Below are 19,111 nucleotides of genomic sequence, written 5' to 3'. Positions count from 1 at the left end.
GAGGTGACTTTTGAACTTGGCAACCTTGTCTTATACTTTGTGATTGCAAAGTAATCAAGCCTAACCGGGTTGAATGGAAATGCTACTTCCATGATATCCTTCTGCATGAGCTCAGGAAGGTTCACATTAGCTGGGATCATTGGTCTTTTGGGGAGCTGAGCTGACATAGCTGTGTAGATGCTTGATGAAGCAACACAATGCTTTTTTCTGCTGTCTTTAGCTATATCCCTTGGTTGTTTGTGAACAGCTTATTTATGTTTTTTAAGAACTGAAAATATAAAAGGGGGAATCAACAGTGATAATGCTCAGATGATGTTTGAGTAGTCTCCACATCAAATCAGTAGCAGCATCCATTTTTTAAATTCATGGCAATTCTGGCACATCTTCTCTGATAGAGTCAAAATGGTGTTTAGATAGGTTTGGGGGGGGTGTTTGACTTTTTTTTTTTTTTTTTTGAGTGTGTGTTTTAATTTGGTTGTTTGGGTTTTTTTGGTGACACTGTCATTTGGGTAATCAGATTATAAATATCACTTACAGAAAGAAAACAGGTTTTTGCTGTTGTTTTAGAGGTGGGTCAGCCTTTAAGATTCCCTGATATCCTGCAGAATGTCTGTTGTTCTTTTCAGTAAGGAGGGCTCAAGCCTCCTTTTCAGCCCTTAACTTTCTGATTGGTTTTGCTCCTGAGGAGCACAAATTACCGCTTGATTTATAGAGTTCCATCTGATCTCTTATGGAACAAAGAGGAGTTTCCTGGCCTGCTTTAAAACTGTGGATCCAAACCTCAAACTGATTTTACCAATAGACTGGATTTTGGGGGACGGGATCAGATTGTCAGAATAGTATGGTCTGAGGGTGAAGCCAAAGAGGGGGCTGGGTGTCTGGTTTCTCTAAGTTACCCATCATTTCCATGTTCAGCTTCAGATAAAGTCACAGTCCCTTCCAATCGCAGCCATTCTGTGATTCTATGGTCATATCCCAACAAAAATATACAGAATACAGTATATCCCATCAAAAGTGTACAGACTGGGAGAAAGAGGGGTATGGAATGGGCAGCAAAGGTACTAAGATGGATTATTTTGATTATTTTCTCTCTCTTCTTTAAAGAAAGTGTATGACCAAAGTTTCAGAAATGATTTTTTGCTCTGATGTCAAATACTACTTAATGACCTGTTTTCTTTTTTTCCTTTTCTGTTTTCTTCTTTCCTTTTTTTTTCCCTTTTTTTCCCCTTTCCCTTTTAACATGTACATACACACACACGCACCTCTTTGGTGTCTCGGCTTCAGTTTTGGTAGAGTAATTCTCCCTAATTCTTAGTTTAAATATTTCAACTCTGTCCCTAAAGAGATGAGCTTTCTTTATTTATTTAAGTCTGTATCCAGATTTCATCTGGTATCTTACATTGAGCTTTTTCAAGCTCAATACTGTACATATTACAAGCACCTACTGGCATTGTTTTTTAAGGTCACTCTTCGAATGAGAAAACTGTGAAATAATTCTTGGTGCTACCATGAGATCTTGGGTGATGGGTGTTAATAAGCCAATTTTTTGTTTCTTTCTGTTGTATTTTTTCATGTATTCTTTAAAACCAAGTCAGCAGACCTGCTCTTGTCTACTTTCTAAAGAGTAATAATTAATCACAATTAATTAACCACATGGTTTATTCATATCATATTTGAAGGAAAACTTCTATCCTGTCTTCCATTGTTGAAGTTGTAAGGAGTCTCAATGGATATTAAAAAAGTTACAGATTTTCTGCGTGCAAGGCCATGCAGTGTCTTTCAGCCTGACTGAACTAAACCAAGGCAGACCAGATGTTTTGAGAGCTTTTCATTACACAGATTGAGTCCTGGAGCCTCAGAAGCCCTGGGTAAATGTCCATCCTTTATGTGCTTAACTGAGATAGACCTCTTAACCTTTGGTTCCCCCCCCCCCATCCTATCTTATAACCTGTATATTGTCCACCAACGTAAGTATTTTTCTTTCTGTTCATTAAAATGTTCTTCAAATACATGAAGCCTACACTTCATAGCAGTAACTTTTAATAACAGCGAGACTAAATATACTGTTGTTCAAAAATGGGATTTAATGGAAGCACTTTCTTGGGACTTAAAGGATATGGTTTGTGCCTTTTAACAGCCTGAATGTGTCAGACTTTTTTTCCTGTGTCATCAGTTCAATATACGTGTGCAGGCTTCAGTAGGTCAAAAAGCTGCTGGGAAAAGCTGACAGCACTTGTATGATTGTGGCCACTCAGCACAGCAGTGTCAGAGTGCTGCTCCCCACAGATCAGATTATTGCCTTCATTTGGATTACCAAATGGCTCTGGCTATAACTTGACACAAGTCACAGCAGTGTAGGGGATCAGAGGCTGTTAGCTTGCCTTCAATCACTTGTGCAGGGCTTCTGCTCAGGCTGTGAAAGCAAAGGCTGAAGACGGACAGGGCACGAAAGACTAAGCAAGGTGTAATGTGATAAAACAAATGGCTTGGATCTGATCTAGCACCCTCTGTTACATCTCTGTTCATCAGGGTTCTGAGCATAGCTGCGTATAATCACCTTCTGGTTTGTGCTGAGCCAGTATTCTTACTAAAAAAAAAAAAAAAAGATGTGTCCATGGGCTGACAACTCTCCAGAAAAAGTACAAAAATTAAATGACATTTAGGAAAGGAAGGCACTTATAGTTCAGATGAAATGCAGTGTACCCAGAGGTGTTGATTAAGACAAATGGGCTCTGGTGGCAGGATGGTTCCTGGAGCCTCCATCATTTCACTGCCACAGCAACTTAGCAGTATTTCACCTCAATTGACTGCTGATGCATCCTCTCCTCACAAAGTCACTTTCATCCGATGCTGCTGGTGGCTGCTGCTGGTGTTGTTTTAAATAATTATTTCTTTCTATTTCAGATGAGCCTTGTAGCCTGGACTAAGGTCAAGAAGGAGCATGTTTATACTGTTCTAAGGGAAGCACTGGTAGAGAGGAAATCTGTATCAGATTCCTAGCTAACCTGCAGACTTCCTGTGTGGGATTATGAGATCTGCTTTTTCCTTTGTTTCCTCAATTCTGCAATGTCTAGCACCTCCTCCTTTTTACCACCCTCTTCCATCATCTCCTTCTTCGTTTCTGCTGTTATGTGCAGTCTTTCCTGAATCAGTTACATCATAATAACCTGTTAACTTAAATAATCAGAATAATAGACTGTCTAACTGGGATCATTTTGACTGGTGCCAGGACAGACAAAGTTCCTGGAGCAGTTCAGCTGGGAGATCTGAGGGATTGGTAATGTCTGGCAGTAGAGTGAAGAGAGTTGACAAGCAGCTTGAGTTGACACTGTTCACCTCCCTTGTAGCTGCAGCCAAAATAGTGTATGTGTCCCTAACCTAGGAAACTGCTTTGAAATGTGAACAGCCAAGGTTAGTGGGGATGAGAAAAAGTGTATCTTCAGTAAGATGGAGTTGCATGCAAAGAAGTGATTCATTATACAGGGAAGGGAATCAAAGTGGCCTCATCTTTCTCCTGTGAAGACAGCAAAGGCTGGGCCTCACTTACTCCCACTTGCCTGTGCTCACTGTGCCATAGGAATTAAGCCCCTATTTTAATGACATAGTTTTTATCCAGAAGCCCACTTTCTGCTATTTGCTATGTATTTGAGCCCTCTTGCTTACATAGTTACTCAGTATGACTTAACTTACCGTGCACTTTTCTGTTTTCTGAAACAGTCTTCCCTGTGCATCTTTCCTGCATGTTGCTGGTAGACATATAGCTTGCCCTAGAGCTTTAGAAGATGCTGAAAATAAAATGCACTTGCAGGTCCAAGGGGAAGCTTTTGCAAATTAAAACGTCTTAGTCTATAACCTTTATTCCATGCTCAAGAAGGGGGGCATCTAATCTATAAGCCAGCCATTTTAGCCAGTTTGATCTTATTATATTCCCTTCACAGGGTGGGGCTGTATGATCCATCATGAGTATGCTCTATAAAATTTATATGTATCTTCTTAGCCTGTGATTAGCTTTATTTTCCAATAAAAAAGTAAACAGATTCACTGGCTGCTACATTTCCAGATATTTTTCATCAAGATTAGGTAACTCCATGCTTAAATGGTTATTCATTTATTATGTTTACTTTCTAATAGTGCACCTATTAAAGGCAAATATGCAACCATTAGTATGTAAATTTAACTTGGATGTCTGAACAAATGAGGTACTGCCTCTACTGTGATTTATTGTCTAATTAGTTTTACTGTAATTGAAGATATATAATGTGTGTGTATGCATGTGGAGGTACAACAGAGAATAGATGATGGTATAGCATAAACATTTTATTGGCATGACTTTGGGAAGGTTGAATTTCTTATGAGCTGCTTACATAGATCATCTTAAATGAAGGTCAATAAAACCTTTACAGTGCTGTATATCTCAGGTTTGTCTGTACACTGCAGAACATTGTGCAGCTCTCCTTATTTTAGTATTGGATAGCTATGGAAAAGAGGAAAAAAAGCCTTCTTCAGTGCAGAGATGCTGCTGCACTAAGCTGCACAATTGGATTAGAAATCACTTGATGATCAAGCCTTCTCTCATCAGGATGCTGTGTCTCGTACCATTTGTAGGCAGTGCTGGTATTGAAGCTTGAGGAACCCGAGCCCTCTGCTCCCAGTCAGGCAAAGTACTGAAGCACACGCTGAGCTTTAAACTTGCAAGAAGTCCCATTTAAATCAATGGGACTGTGCTCAGTCAAACATAACCTAAAGGTCTCAGTAGTTTCAGGTCAGAGATCTCCATACTTCCCGGGATCCAGCTGAGAGTGATCAGTGCCTTGCAGAGCTGAAGCAGAGGAAATGTTCAAAATGGCCTTTATAAGCAGTAAGAGTTTAATCTGATAAACCACCAAACTTCATTTGCAAAATCTGGGATACAAGCTGGTTTTAATGATGAACACTTGGGGTAAAGAAAGTGAACGAGCAAGTATCTGGAGGGTAAGCAGGACTTGAATTCTCATTCTCAACTAAAGGGCTGAAAACATGGGAAGAAAAGGAAAAAATGGGGGTCAGAAATTAGGAGAGAGACAATGGACAGTTATGAGGCTGGATACAAGAAAAACACGCCACTGAGATAAGACAAAATAAGAGGAAGGTGGAAGAGAGAAGAGCTATACTTTGGGCATTGGGGGCAATGGGAAAACAAAGTTTAAACATGATATGTTGTGGGACGGTGGGAAGAGGAGAAAGGTACAGAAAAAGAGCAGGTTTAAGGCAAGAAATTGTTGAGACTGATGCAGAAGTCTTTTTCTAAATCTATCTGAAAGTTCTCCCAGACTTAGTGCAGTATGCAACTAGTCTTGATCTCCTTTTGAAAAAAAAGAAATATGAGTGACTACAAAAATTATGACCACAAGCCATCAAACCAATTTTGTACCTTAAAGTATTATCATCAGTCTCAGGGTAGGAGAGTTGAAAGCAAGAAATGTGTTGCCTGAGAGTAATGATTGACACACCCATAGCAGCTCTCCAGAACTCAAGCGTACCTCAAAAACAGAAGAGGGTTGATGAACACTGTTATATCCAGTGCTATCCTATCATAATTTCATTTGGGGGACTGAAAAATAAGCAGCTTACATACCAGTGAACTGCAAATGAGAAATGGAGTGGCTTTCCCATATATGATACAGTAAACAGATGCTCAGATACACGTGCAGTTTCACTGGAGCACAACTGGACCTGTTGTGCTTTCAAGGTAATTTTGCAAACACATTCAGATTTTCTTTCTCTGGCTCTTATCATTTTATTTCCCCAAGTAAAACCCAGAGTCAGATTACTTATGAGAGCAATAGGCTGTCAGTCTATAGGCTATCTGTGCCTTGCTTAAAAGAGAGATTGTGTCTGACAAGATACAGAAGTGCAGATAGGGGGTGGAGCTGGAGAGTGTTACATCTATTAAGTGTGGTAGGAACAGCAATGTAGAGATCAAAGGAGTGCCCTGTCATATCTTCTTACCACATCTTTGCCTTGACTTTCATTGATCTTCATAGTCTTAGGGCATAAGGCTAATGCAGATTAGAAGGAAACTCGGGAGATCTCTAGGCACACCTTCTCCTCAAGGTATGGTCAGCTCTGAGGTCAGGCCAGATTGCTTAGGACTTTATCCAGTTGGATCTTGAAATCTCCCAAGATGGAAACTGCACATTGTTTTTGGGCAACCTATTCCACTGCCTTACTGTCACAGTAAAAAAATTTGGGTTTTTTAATATCTGTTCTGAAATTCTCTTGTTTTCACTTACATCCATTGTGTTATCGTCCCACCACTCATGGGAGTGAAAAGCCTGGGTCTATCATGTTGATGACCTCCTTATATGTACTGGCAGATTGCTGTAAAGTTCCCCTGAAGCTGTCTCTTCTCCAGGCTGAGCAAGCCCTGTTCTCTCTCAGCCTTTTCTCGCTGGTTAGATATTTCACACTCCTGATGATCTTGGTTGGCCCACTGCTGAAACTGCTGCAGTTTGTCACTGTCTTTCCTGTACTGGGAGAGGGGCAGACTGGATGCACTTCTCTAGATGAGCTCTAATGACCACTGAATGAGTAAAGGAGAATAATCACAGTCTTTGATCTGCTGGCTCTGCTCCTGTTGATATAGCCCAGGATGCTCTTGGCCTTCTTTGCTGCCAGGTCACATTCATGCCCAGTCACTGTCTGTAGGAGCCACCAGGTTCTTCTCAGCAGAGCTGAGTTCTTCTCTTTGCATGTTTTCTTGTGGTGGATAAGCCCTTCTGTGGCTTACCCATGAGATGTTGCTTTTCTTCACTGTCAAGGCTTTTCATAACCTGGTCTTACCTGGCATTTCTTAGTTCATATACAGAAACTGATGCCTGTGTCAAACTGGACAGTGATTTCAATATTTCTTCCCACTCTTTAAATGCTCATATGAGCATTTTGGGTTTACTTGAATATTGCTTCTCACACTGGGCAGGAGCTCTCTGTAATATTCACTCTTCTGTTCTCTTTCAAATCCTGCAGTGCCTTCCAGAAGAGCTGGAGGCAGGTGTCTGAGGTGGTGATGAGCTGCTCATTGTCATTTCTCAGATGGTTAACATGTCAGCTTTTAGGTGCAGGAACCATCACTGCACACTCCACATTGTAATTCTGAATTTGTGAAACTGTGCCAGAAACCAGATTTGTGACTAAGGCTGCACTGAGATGATACTACTGAAACTCTTGATAAAAATTACCACTAAAGGAGGATGTGGTTCCCCAGCAGTCCAGCTGCTGTCCTTTGGGCTAATACCAATGATGCAGGTCTTTACACATACCCTGTTTCCATCCCTTCTCCCACGCACTGAAATCTAGTCTTACTAATAGTCTCTCGTTGAGCCTGGACAAAAAGCAACAGATTAATTCATTTCTACTTGTACTTGGAAAAATGTCAATAGCCCTTTGTGCTTACATTACTTAGTGATATTTATCTTGCGTAGTATCTCCATCTGTTGTCTGCTGGAGCACCAAGGCCTAAGCAAATCCACATCATCCATCTAGCAGCCACCTTGGTAATAGTCAGATATATGAGAGAAGGCTATGATATTCATTAGCAAAATCTTTTTTTGTCTCCTTCGCCTATTGTTCTTGAAAATAAATAATTCTAGGTTGTTTTCACAGTCTTAAGAGTATTTGAAAACTCTGATGTTCTCTTCTGCTAAGTTACCACATGCCAATAGCAGATTTCATAGAATCATAGAATGACTAGGGTTGGAAAGGACCTTGAAGATCATCTAGTTCCAGCCCTCCTGACATGGGGGGGACACCTACCACTAGATCAAGGCCCCATCCAACCTGGCCTTGAACACTTCCAGGGAGGGAGCATCCACAACTTCCCTGGGCAACCTGTTCCAAAGTCTCACCACCCGTACAGGGAACATTTTTCCCTAATGTCTAGCCTAAATCTCCCCTCTTCAAGTTTTAAATGATTGCCCCTTGTCCTCTCACTACACACCCATGCAAAAAGTCCTACCCCTTCAGGCATTGAAAGAAAGCTGGAGTAGGGCTGTAAATTTAGTCTTGCTGATGGTGATTTGAAGCAAAATAGCTGGTTTGAGGTATTCTTTCTGGACGTTACAAGTTTTCTGCTTTGTACACAACTGCCCCAGTTGGAATTAGGAGTTAGGAGTGTTAGGAGTGGGGAGAGTATGTGTGTATATGTATGTAAAACGAGCAAAATACTTCATCTTACTTTCAATTCTCTATGTTAGCACACAGTTAAATCACCAACAGAACTCTTATGACCTGGCAGGTAGTTCCAAAACCTGGATATAATGATATATTTTCTTGAATTCTCAGCTATGTAGGAGGTTCAGGGCTTTACTAACAAACCTACAAAGTGCCATAGGGATTTTTGGAGGGTTGCAATGTGAAATACCAATGTGTCCACATGGAAGATGTCCTTTCTTTTGCTCGCAGGTCCAGTCAGCGACAGCAGTTAAAAGTCCTCTCTTTTTAAAGGATTTCAGTGTTTTTTTGTGACTGCTCTGTACCACGTGTTCCCAGATCCTTGGTTCTCACAGTGTCAGAATTAAAAGCATAATTTTTTTTGTTTTTTCCCATGGACTATTCTGCTCTCCTGTTCCAGTTTTACCATAGCAGCTACTTACGCGGTTTCACTGTGAGGCCTTTTTCCTATGTGGTTCCTTAAAGCCATATCAGTTCCCTGGTCCCTTTCTCATTGTTGCCCCACAGCCTCAGCACAACTGAGGAGAGAGCTTTTCTTTTTAGAGGCAAGATTAAACCAAAGTGACTGGGGAAATGTGAGAGGGAAAAAGTCCTGTAAGGTGGCTTTGCTACTGGATAGTACACCCAGCACTGTGGCTTGCATCCATAAGTAGCACAAGGGAAAGGTGATGGATCAGTGAGGGATGTGAGCAGTCTGGGTGGGAAAAGGAGCTCTTGCCAGCTGGGAGTCTTCTACTGTTCCCTTCCATGTATCTCAGACATCTAAAACTTCAGTCCTGGAAGGAAGAAGAATAAGGTCCAGAAGCAATTGAAAGAAAAGTCAAGGACTAGAGAAGAAAGGACAGAGTAACTTAAATGAAGACATACAGCTGTTGTTGAGGAAAGTGTTTTGTCACTTCCAATGGAGGCATCCCCAGTGAAACACAACTGTACAACCCTCATGAGATCCAAAGGCTGCTGAGTCTGTAATTGGATTTCAAATTGGGCTCTTCCTGTCTTCCCAAACAGATGTGTGCCCTTGTCCTTCCTTTAATGTAAATTATGCAATTAATATAAAAATACTTCCACATTAAAACAGGAATGTTTCCTATTAAAAGCCAAATGATGGCATCAAGATCACATTTTTTTTTCCTTGCTTCTCTGTAGTCTGGAAAGTTGTAAGGACATGACAGAAATCCAGCTTCTCACAAGTTAAGAGTGGTAACATTCACAGCATATCCCATGAAAGGGTCTGGCACGAGCAAATGAAAGAAAATTGTGCCTCAGGAATGTCCATCTTAGGCGTGGCTGAATTTAGAGCCTGGTCTTAATTTAGAGGATGATGGGTGAACATGTAGATAGTGTGGTATATCCAGCAGCTGTGTCATCAAGTGAAAGAGATTCCCAGCAACTGGGAACAGACCACCAGGGACTTCCTTCTAGTTTGTGTTTTCTCAAATAGGAGCAACTGTAGCCTTGACTGAATTTTGAGCTCAACCCAGCATGATATAAATAAAAAATGAATTTCCAGTTACAACTGCTGCTGCAATCAATGTACATCTGTTGCCAGCAGGATCATTTTGCTGCTGCTAGCTTTTGGGGTTTTTTGTAGGCAAAAGCCAATGCAACCCAAAGTGAACCTGATAGTATTTAAATGATTACTAAGTGAAAAGTGCAACAGGCTTCAAGAATCATGTGTTACTATGTTTTGCTCTTACCTCTCAACCTCATACATTTGCAGTTCAACTAGTTGAGGCTCTTTAAAACAAATAGCTCACAAATGAGTAATTCTGTTGCTGAAAATAATCAACCAATCTTTATTGCATCCCACATGATGAAGTATAATGGTTATACAAAGTGCTTAAATAAGCCATGGAGCAATTTCCAGCAGTGATAGATATATTCTGAAGCCCACATTAAATTAACACTTGGTGAAGGAATAAACCTGAAAATCTGAAATAATACTCAGTTTCTATTGATTTCTAGGATTTCGTGTTCGTTATGTGAAAGTGTGAGAACCAGCTGCTGGTGATTTTGGCAGGAAGCCACAAATGTTCAGGGTTTTCAATCTTACTGTCTACAAAAGTATGTAGCTAGTAAGGAGGGTAACCCTTACACTTTTGCAAATACTTTTCAAATATTTATTTGATTACAGTGTGGTGAAAAGAATTCTGACGAGGAGGATGGCACAGGAGCTAGCTTGACTTTAGTCTTTTTCCCTGACCTGACAAGAGACTCAATTTCCCTACTCAGTAATACTCTTTTCCATGCTATCTACAGCTGTAGTTGTCCTGTACCTCTTGTGGCAGCATGTCTTCACCAATACTATCCTAGGGTGGTGTAATGGAGAGGATGTGTTACACATTCTTCTCAAACAGTCTGAAGGACTTAAGAGGCAGTTCCTTGAGAAGAAGGGAGGCCCCAAAGCCAGAGACTGTAGGCTCTGCCAAGAAGAAACAATTCCTTGATCCAAAGGTGCAAAATTTGGGTTGTGACTTCACTATAACTTCTTTATTTCCATTTTTTCCTCTCTCTTTTCTCTTCTACAACTATAATTTTAAGGAACTGGTCCACAGGGAGTGGTGTGACAACACCATTGTAAGCCCTCAAACAAATACTTATTAACATTCCTAAAAGAATGTCTGGAGCTATGGAAGTAACAGCCTGCATATGGCCTAGGGCCTATATATGGAGACAATGGTAGAGATAACAACCAAGGAGCAAAGTGGTAGAAGTCTGCTCCAGTTGCTCAATCTGGTAAGTTTTGATTGTTGTGAAACAATTAAGTGTAACAGGCCTATAAAAGGAGCTGTGATGGTGGGCTTCAGTGGGGTTTTTTTTTCCATGGACACTAACCCTCCTCCAGTATGCTGGCCCAATGCTGGATCCAGGACTGGTAATTTTGTCTCTTTTTTTCTCTTTCTCTCTTCCTCCTTCCTCCTTTCTCCTTCCTTCTTCCTCTTCCTCTTCTTCTTCCTCCTTCTCCTTTTCTTTATCTTTTGCTACAGACATAGGCTTCATAGTTACCATTTTAATGCCTACCAGTTATGTTCATTAAACATAACTGTTTAATGTGCTATCTTTACTTTGGCCTGTTGGGATCCAACAAGAATCTCCATGCTTCCAGTCTTTGGAATGTCACAGGTGGGAAGTTCTTCAGGTCAGGGACTACGGTTTTGTACTCTACCAAATGGAACTCTGGTTTTTAACTTGCAGTCCTAGGTAATTACCACAGTCTGAATGTCTGCATGCCTGCAGGTGGGTTAAATACATCTTTGTGAGTGTACATTATGCGTGTGATATAAGAATAAACTCCTGTTTAAAATTTACCTAAGCATTTGTGCTATGTGAGGAAGAAGACAGGTATTGAAAATCGTAGGAAATACACTGATTATATTTACCAGTTTTGGATAAAAAGATGGGTTTTGTCATAGACAAGTTTACTTGATAGTTGTTTTAACATTTGTGCCAATGTTTAGATGCAAAAGACACATCTTGCAAAGAGGTTTCAGTAAAGTGGTCTCTCAAATCATACCTAAACCCCTACAGTCATCATCTGCATCATTATTAACTATTGCAGCTCAGCTGTAGAACATCTCTAGGAAATAAGGGCTGGAGAGAACAGTCTGGGAGCATGTGTGTGAATTCGTGAAGAGGAGCACCTTTTGAAATACATGGTGTTAATAAAATCCCCTGATTTTCAGCTGCCACTTGTCTGATCAGAATATGAATTAGGCTACAGAGAATAGCCAGACAACAGAAGGCAGTGTTGGGAAGAACCGTATTATTCTTATCATACCCATTCTCAAATTTCCTTCATCTTGCTAGTGTGAGAGACACATGGACCATAGTAGTGACAGCCTCAACCAAAATATGACAAGCAATGCTTTGGGATGCATATGCTGCCAAGGATTATTTTTGCATTTTTTAAAAAAATAATAATGGGAAGAAAGCACCTCTTTTGAGGATTGCTTGCAACCTTCTGCTCCTGCACATGTCTTAAATCCAGTTTGCATAATTATTCCCACTTGTAACTTGGTCTCCTAAATCAGCAATAGTGAACCCATTTTCTGATATTTGTAAAATAAGGAAAGACATTAAAGAAATACCTGATGCACAAGGATCCTGCTTGTAGAGGTTTAATGTTTTTTTAATTTTGTCATTGTATACTTAAATGCTTAGTGTACTTTTTGTGCTTTTTTGTGCTTGGTCTGTTCTTGGCTTGTGGCTTCTCTGAAGTTTTCTTTTTCTAAGTGTTGTTACTCTTTAACAAGGGTATAGCTTTAGGGCTGCTCAGGGTCTGCCCGAAAGGCCCCTTCTTCTGAGTATTGGACAAGGAAGCAGAACCTTTAATTTCTGTTTCTCTCTAGTTTACCTACTGTTCTTTAAAGTTAGATGCTATTTTTAAATTGTTGCACTACCATGCTGTTTTATTATTGTTTTTGCACTTTGGAGGTTGTGATTTGTATGAATTCAGTACTTAAGGGGGAAAGATGAAGTTGACTACTCTGGAAATTAAAGTCAAGAGTCATTGAAACTCAGGCAGTTTCCCCAGTTGAAGAAGGAAAGCCAGATGTTTTAGGGGCACTGGAAATCATGATGGGTATTTCAAAACCACCAGTGATCTGCTCAGGTAAATTGTTATATGTGGTAGTTGGGATCTTTCAATTTCTAAGGGAGCAGGGGTTTTTATGACAGTTTCTACTGCAACATTTCCCAGATGATGCAGATTTGCTCATAAGTCTGAGAAGTGTCAAAAGATGAGGACATTCCTTTGTAGCATAACAATGTCCAGGGCATTATGTGAAGCTCTACCTGGCCAATAAATATGAAACATCATTGCTGTTGTGTTGGAAATCTGCACTTTTTAGGGCAGAGAGAGAAAAACAAAATACAGCTCGTTAGGTGGCAAGAATGACTTTTTCAGGTGTTGCATGTGCCTGTGAGAGTTGTGATGCCGTGTTATTTTAGTGCAAGTCATATTCAGGTGTTCTGGAGATTCTGCTGTTTATACAGTAACTCTCTGGAATGTGGGATTTAATAAGCAGAAAAGGAAATATATTCAACAGTGCATTATACGAGTTTGTTTTTCTTTTCTAAGCTGAAATAAAAGGTTGGGTGCAATTTGTTTCCATTGTTACACTATGTGTTCAGAGGAAATGCATCTTCATATTGCTGCAGTCTCTTCAAATACTTGCATTCTTTATTTAGACATAAATCTTTTATATGAATTGTTGATGTGTGCAGTATTTTACCCTATCGAGCTATTTATCTCAGCATTACTATTAAGCATAATGAGAAACAAACATTCAAACCAAACCAGTAGGAATGAGGAAACCTGACTTGTGAGCATAGCAAACACTGAATGCCTGCAGAAACCAGAGCCTTCTACAGGAACTGCAGGTGGTCAGCACCACTGAAGAAAAAATTCTGAATAACTACTGAGAAATTTGGCTTCTGCTATCCTGTTCCTTGCAGGCATGGTAGGTGTTTTTTAGAGAAGTGCAGGACTGTGACATACAGTCTTTGTTGACAGTTCATTCTCTGAAGTCTGTGTCTTGTTGCCCTTTTTACTCCTGCTAGTAAGGGGTAAAAATTGCTCCTGATGGAGCAATTCTGGCTCTGGGGTGGGGACTTGGGTAGGAAGGACAAACAACATGTAGGCAGCCTGTGCAAAAGGCATTCCTAAGTGTTGATCTTTAGGTTTGATATGAGAATCCACTTTATCGTTTTAGTGGTCCCAAATCCTCTGGACTCCTTCCACAGAGCATAAGCTTGCTCTTTTTTCTATAGATGATGAGAGACCATAATAAATGGATTGTTCCACGTGTACCCTTTTGTGTAACAACAGTTCTCTGGTGGCAACTGCTCAAATGAAAAAATTAGACCAAAGAAACCCATTTCTTGGCTTTTGGTTGTCTTGCTGTGATGTATATGTATTTGAAACAAGAGGAAATAAGTGCCATGAAACTGAGCTAGTGCTCAGCAGGCCATCAACTGAGAGGTCGGGGAAGAAACATTAGGAGAATGCATATTTTTTCACAGTAGACCTAGAACTGCCATAGGAACATGTCAGGCTAATCTCTTCTTAATCATGGTGCTATCAAAAGGGGACTGTAAGAAACTGAGATGTGGGAGTGAATAGTAGAGTGCTGTCTGCTTTAGTGGTTCTCCTTGTGAGTCCTGTCTGTTCTATAGAGATGAGAAATTATTTTTGACTAGTCAAGCACAGAACAGAGAGTCCATTACCAGTATTTAGGAACCGTTTGTATTTATCTTTTGGTGTTTTTTATAATCAGATCACAAGTGGCAAGGCATATGCAAATGCCGAAGTGTATGGGTGTCTGAAAATCTCTCTCCACTATGTACATTGCAACAATCCTATTTTTAATAGGATTAAGTCAATACTCTTATTTTTTATGTCTTTCCTCTACTTTCAAAATTCCTTACTTTTCATAAAAATAATATTTTCAGTGGCTATAGAAACGATCCTTTTGTGTCCAGAAAACATCTCAAAAGCCATATGTTGATCCTGTTTTTGATGACAGATCAATTTAAAATACATTTTTTTGCTCTGAGAACCGTGGCTTTAAACTTGGACCGTCGTCCATGACAAATTCAGTCAAGCTTGACTTCAGAATAAAATACTTGTAATTTAAAATAATGTGCATAAGAACACAGTGTCCCTTTCTGATGTCACCACCACCTTAACAACTAGTTTATGAAGAGCTACCTGGTGACCACTAATGCAGAATGTAAGCAATTAAACTTTTTCTTGTTTTGCACCTTCAGGAAACCTGTAACACAGCCCAAGAAAGAAACTCTTTATCTTCAACAAGAATGCAGGGAGCTTAGCTTAGGTGGAAAGGGGACAGAGCTTGTATGGTGGTGTGCACTGCACAGCAGAAGGGAATCTTGCTGGATTTTGTCCACAGTTTTGGCCAGACAGCTTCTTATTCCTGAAGCCTGAGACTTACCTAAAAAGAGTCTATGCCCTGTGGCACCTCCCTACTGAACTTGGATCTGGAGTGCATTTTGCAGTTTTGCAGAATTTTCAGAGTTGGAAGGGATCTCTAGGGCATCTAATTTAACTCTCCCACTAAAGCAGGATCACCGAGAGCACATTACACAGGATTGCATCCAGGCAGGTTTTGAATATCTCCAGGGAAGGGGACTCCACAGCCTCCCTGGGCACCTTGTTCCAGTGCTTTGCACCCTCATAGTAAAGAAGTTTTTGCTTATATTTAAATGGAACTTCCTATGTTCCTATTGTGCCTATTGCTCCTCCTCCTGACACTGGGAACTGCTGAGGAGAGACTTGCTCCATCAGCCTGCAGATACTTGTAGACATTAATAAGGTCTCCCCTCAGCCTTCTCTTCTCCAGGCTCAAGGGTTCCAGCTGTCTCAGCCTTTCCTCATAAGAGGGATGCTCTATTCCCCCTGTCATCATCGTTGTCCTCTGGACTTTCTCTAGTAGTTCCCTATCTCTCCTGAACTGGGGAGCCCAGAGTTGGATGCAGTATTCCAGCTGAAGCCTCACCAGGGCAGAGTAGAGGGGGAGCATGGCCCTCCTAAACCTACTGGCCACACTCTTCTTTATGTAGCCCAGGATTCCGTTGGCTTTCTTGGCAATAATGGCACACTGATGGCTTATGGATAATTTACTATCTACTAGATAGTACTACCTCCCAGATCCTTCTCCTCAGAACTGCTTTCTAGAAGGTTCACCCCTAATCTTGACCCCAGGTACAGAACCCTACACTTGCTTTTGTTGAACCTTATTAGGTTCTTCCCAGCTCTCCAGCCTGTCCAGATCACACTGTATTCCAGATCACAGCACAGCCCTCTGGAATGTCAGTTACACCTCCCAGTTTTGTATCATCAGCAAACTTGGTGAGGATACACTTTGTCTGCTCATCTGGGTCATTGATGAACATGTTGAACAAAACCAGGCCAAGTATTGACCCTTGGGGACACAGCTAGGGTCCAACAAGCCTCCAACTCAACCCTGCTCCACTGGACACCACCAGTTTCAATTTACTCTGCTTCTTGACAGCGTTGTTTCCTTTTTTGTGTTTTCTGCAAGGTACTTCCTGAACTCCCTTAATTCCATTATTGTTTTTCCCCAGGGATGAGGGAGGTAAAGGTAAAGAGAGTGTTTTGCCAAGATGAGAAACATCAATGACTTGAAACCCAATGCTGTTTTAATCATGCAGTTTTCTACAGATAAACAAACCAGTCTCCCTGCCAAACATACGGTTTTCCTCAAGGTATTGATCTCTAGAGGAGAGTCTGACATCCCTCTTCCTTTTTCACCCCCATGAAGGGCTGTGAACTGCACTAGATGGAGTGGAAACTGAGTTACTATTTGATTGATTAGACCTGCAGGTTTGTGTTGGCAAGTCCAGTCAGCTGCAGTGTCTGCAGACAAATGCTCCTTGTGACTGGTGGTAGCTTTCATTTGGTTTCCTGTCTGAAGAGAGGGACTGGAACCAGGGCTCTTAAACACAGCTTAGAAATAAAGCATTTCTATCAACTACGACAAATTAAAACCTTTGAGAATGGAAAGAAACCAGGCTATTTTGGAAGTAAAAAGTGAGGAAAATGGGAGTGGCTGTGGAAATGTTTGGGCAATCCTTTCCCTTTCTGGACAATCCCAGAACCCGTGAGAGACTTGATTGCATAGTACTACTGCCATGCCTAGGAGGAGTTGTTTCTAAGGTGTTGTACACCCAGTTCTTCTCAGTAGCTCAACATCTTCATGCTGACCTTCATGTTCCTTTAAGATGAGAAGTCAGTGAGCTAAAAAAAGAAGGAGATACGATTTGGTAATATTTTCATTACTAGAATGCCATAAAAGAAGCAATTTTCTTAAAGGGAGAACACCTATTATCCTATACCTTACCATTTAGCTGTAGTATGCTGTCTCCCATCATGGCAAACATCAAGTGCTTGGAGAACAGCAGGATGAGTATGAAAACAGTCTGATCTATGTCCACTTTTACTGATCCTACGTAAGGTCACAGGAGAGATGCTGAATCAAAAATACAGTTGGATTGCTCCATTTAATAGTGACTAGAGAATCTGTCCACCAGGAATATGTGTAGTCCTTTTTGGTTCCACGCAATAAGTCCTTAGTTATGGTATGCAAAGTGTGGAGCAAATTCACCATTTAGGTAATTTGTAACCCGATGTCTTCTGCGCTTGCCTCTTTTCTGTTTGCTTCTGTGAAAAAGAGTGATGGGTGTTTCCCGTTCTACGTTGAGTGAATTAATGGTTTGAAATCGTTTGGGACACTTAAAGGCACTCACATGATATTAAATTCACAGACAGGGCATTCTCACCCATGCGTGAAGAAAACCTCTTCCACACAAAATAATCCCTCTTCAGGCAAAGTGCCTGAAATCCAGGAAGTACATGATGTTCCCTTGGACACATGGCATTCCCTGGATCTCTGTGTCAGCTTACAGAGGTGAAAAGAACTTTTGTGGGAAGCAGGCTGCTGATTATACTTGTGTGTGCACTCCTTAAAAGGTTTGCAGGACCACTGGAAGCTAATGCCCTTCTGCCATTCCCTACAGGAGGGCAGAGAAGTTCATCAGTCCCATGCTGGTCCACTTGCTTTGATTTTAAGAGCTTAATCCCAGAACATTTCTGCATAACTGCTTATCAGACTTTATAGAAGTTTTCTGTTGAAATTTCTCCACTTCCTTCTTTGGATATATGTGTTTATTTGTGTGGTTACACATAAATAGATATGTCTGTGTATATATACATGTGTATGAATATAGAGAATTTTCTAGATATAACTAAGAAAAAAATTGATTTGGTGAAGGGAAATGTAGAAAACTTATAATGGCACATCGTGATTGTGAATTTTAAGCCACAACAGAGAAGAAATTCAAAATTATGTTTCCTGTAGCAACCACAATTTGTCTACTCTGGTCATAAATGCGAAAGTGTAAACTTAGTAGCACACATACTAATAAAGGAAATTTCATTACGTGCAAGAGGGTTAAGTTACAGTTATAAATCTGTAGATTTGAATTTTGTGCCTGTTAAGTGTTTAAATTTCATATGACAACACTGAACTAATGTAGTTTCACCATGGAATATATTAAGAAAGGCTTAGCTATTACAGGACTATAGCTTTAATTTCCGTGAGAATATGACATTGCATTAAAACTGCATAGTTTGTGTACATATTTCTCCAAAACATGGGGTAAGACAGGACTGTTATGATGCTGCCGAGCCTCATGTTTTTCTGACTTAGGCTGGTGATAGCAGTCCAGCATGGCTACCTTTTAATAGTTTGGCTTCTGTGGAGTTGCTAACCCAGCCTTTGATACATATCGTTGGTAACTTTGCATTTGTGTCACAGCTGTCAAAATACACGTACAGCTTTTTCCTCCACTGTGTGTGTTGCTCATTTGTTGTGTTACCCGGTCTGCAGCAGGGAGGGAAAGTCCTGAGGTTCATAATTTGTTTGTGTCTTTGGGCTACAGGTGCTCTGTGGCCCTGTGCTAGCCTGTTTGCCAGCACTGGCTGTGCATTACCTCCAGCTGGCTTTTCCCCAGAGGATGGGGCTTCTGCCAGTGTTGTGTTCTCCTGTGAGCTGTGGGGTATCTGCGTGCAGGCTACCTGATGATCCCTTGTCACCTGGAGACGAACAGAGACCACTGTTAAGGTGACCATTTGATTCCTGTGTCCAGGGTGTCCAGAGTAGTGCCCTGGTGTGGCGTAATGTACAGAGTCCAAGTTTTTCCTATTTTATGCAGATGAATTCTGTTTCACCCTCTTGCTGTCCATCACTGCCTCAACCTGCTGCAGTCCTTCATCCAGCCTTTATTAGCACCTATGGCAGTCTCTGAACTGTAGTGGTAGAGAAGCAGGCACGTGGGTTTTTTGTCATCTGCTGCAGGG

The 19,111-nt window shown here is 40.8% G+C and overlaps 1 protein-coding gene across 5 annotated transcripts in view; it reads left to right on the top strand.

The window, feature by feature from the left end:
- FARS2 (phenylalanyl-tRNA synthetase 2, mitochondrial) overlaps positions 1 to 19,111 on the top strand; it is a 232,609-nt gene that overhangs the window by 137,517 nt on the left and 75,981 nt on the right. The gene's annotated exons all lie outside the window — the stretch shown is intronic.

Source organism: Heliangelus exortis, chromosome 2 (assembly GCF_036169615.1).
Source record: "Heliangelus exortis chromosome 2, bHelExo1.hap1, whole genome shotgun sequence".
NCBI lineage: Eukaryota > Metazoa > Chordata > Aves > Apodiformes > Trochilidae > Heliangelus > Heliangelus exortis.
Note: the sequence above shows the minus strand (reverse complement) of the source record. Positions and strands in the feature narration are given on the sequence as shown.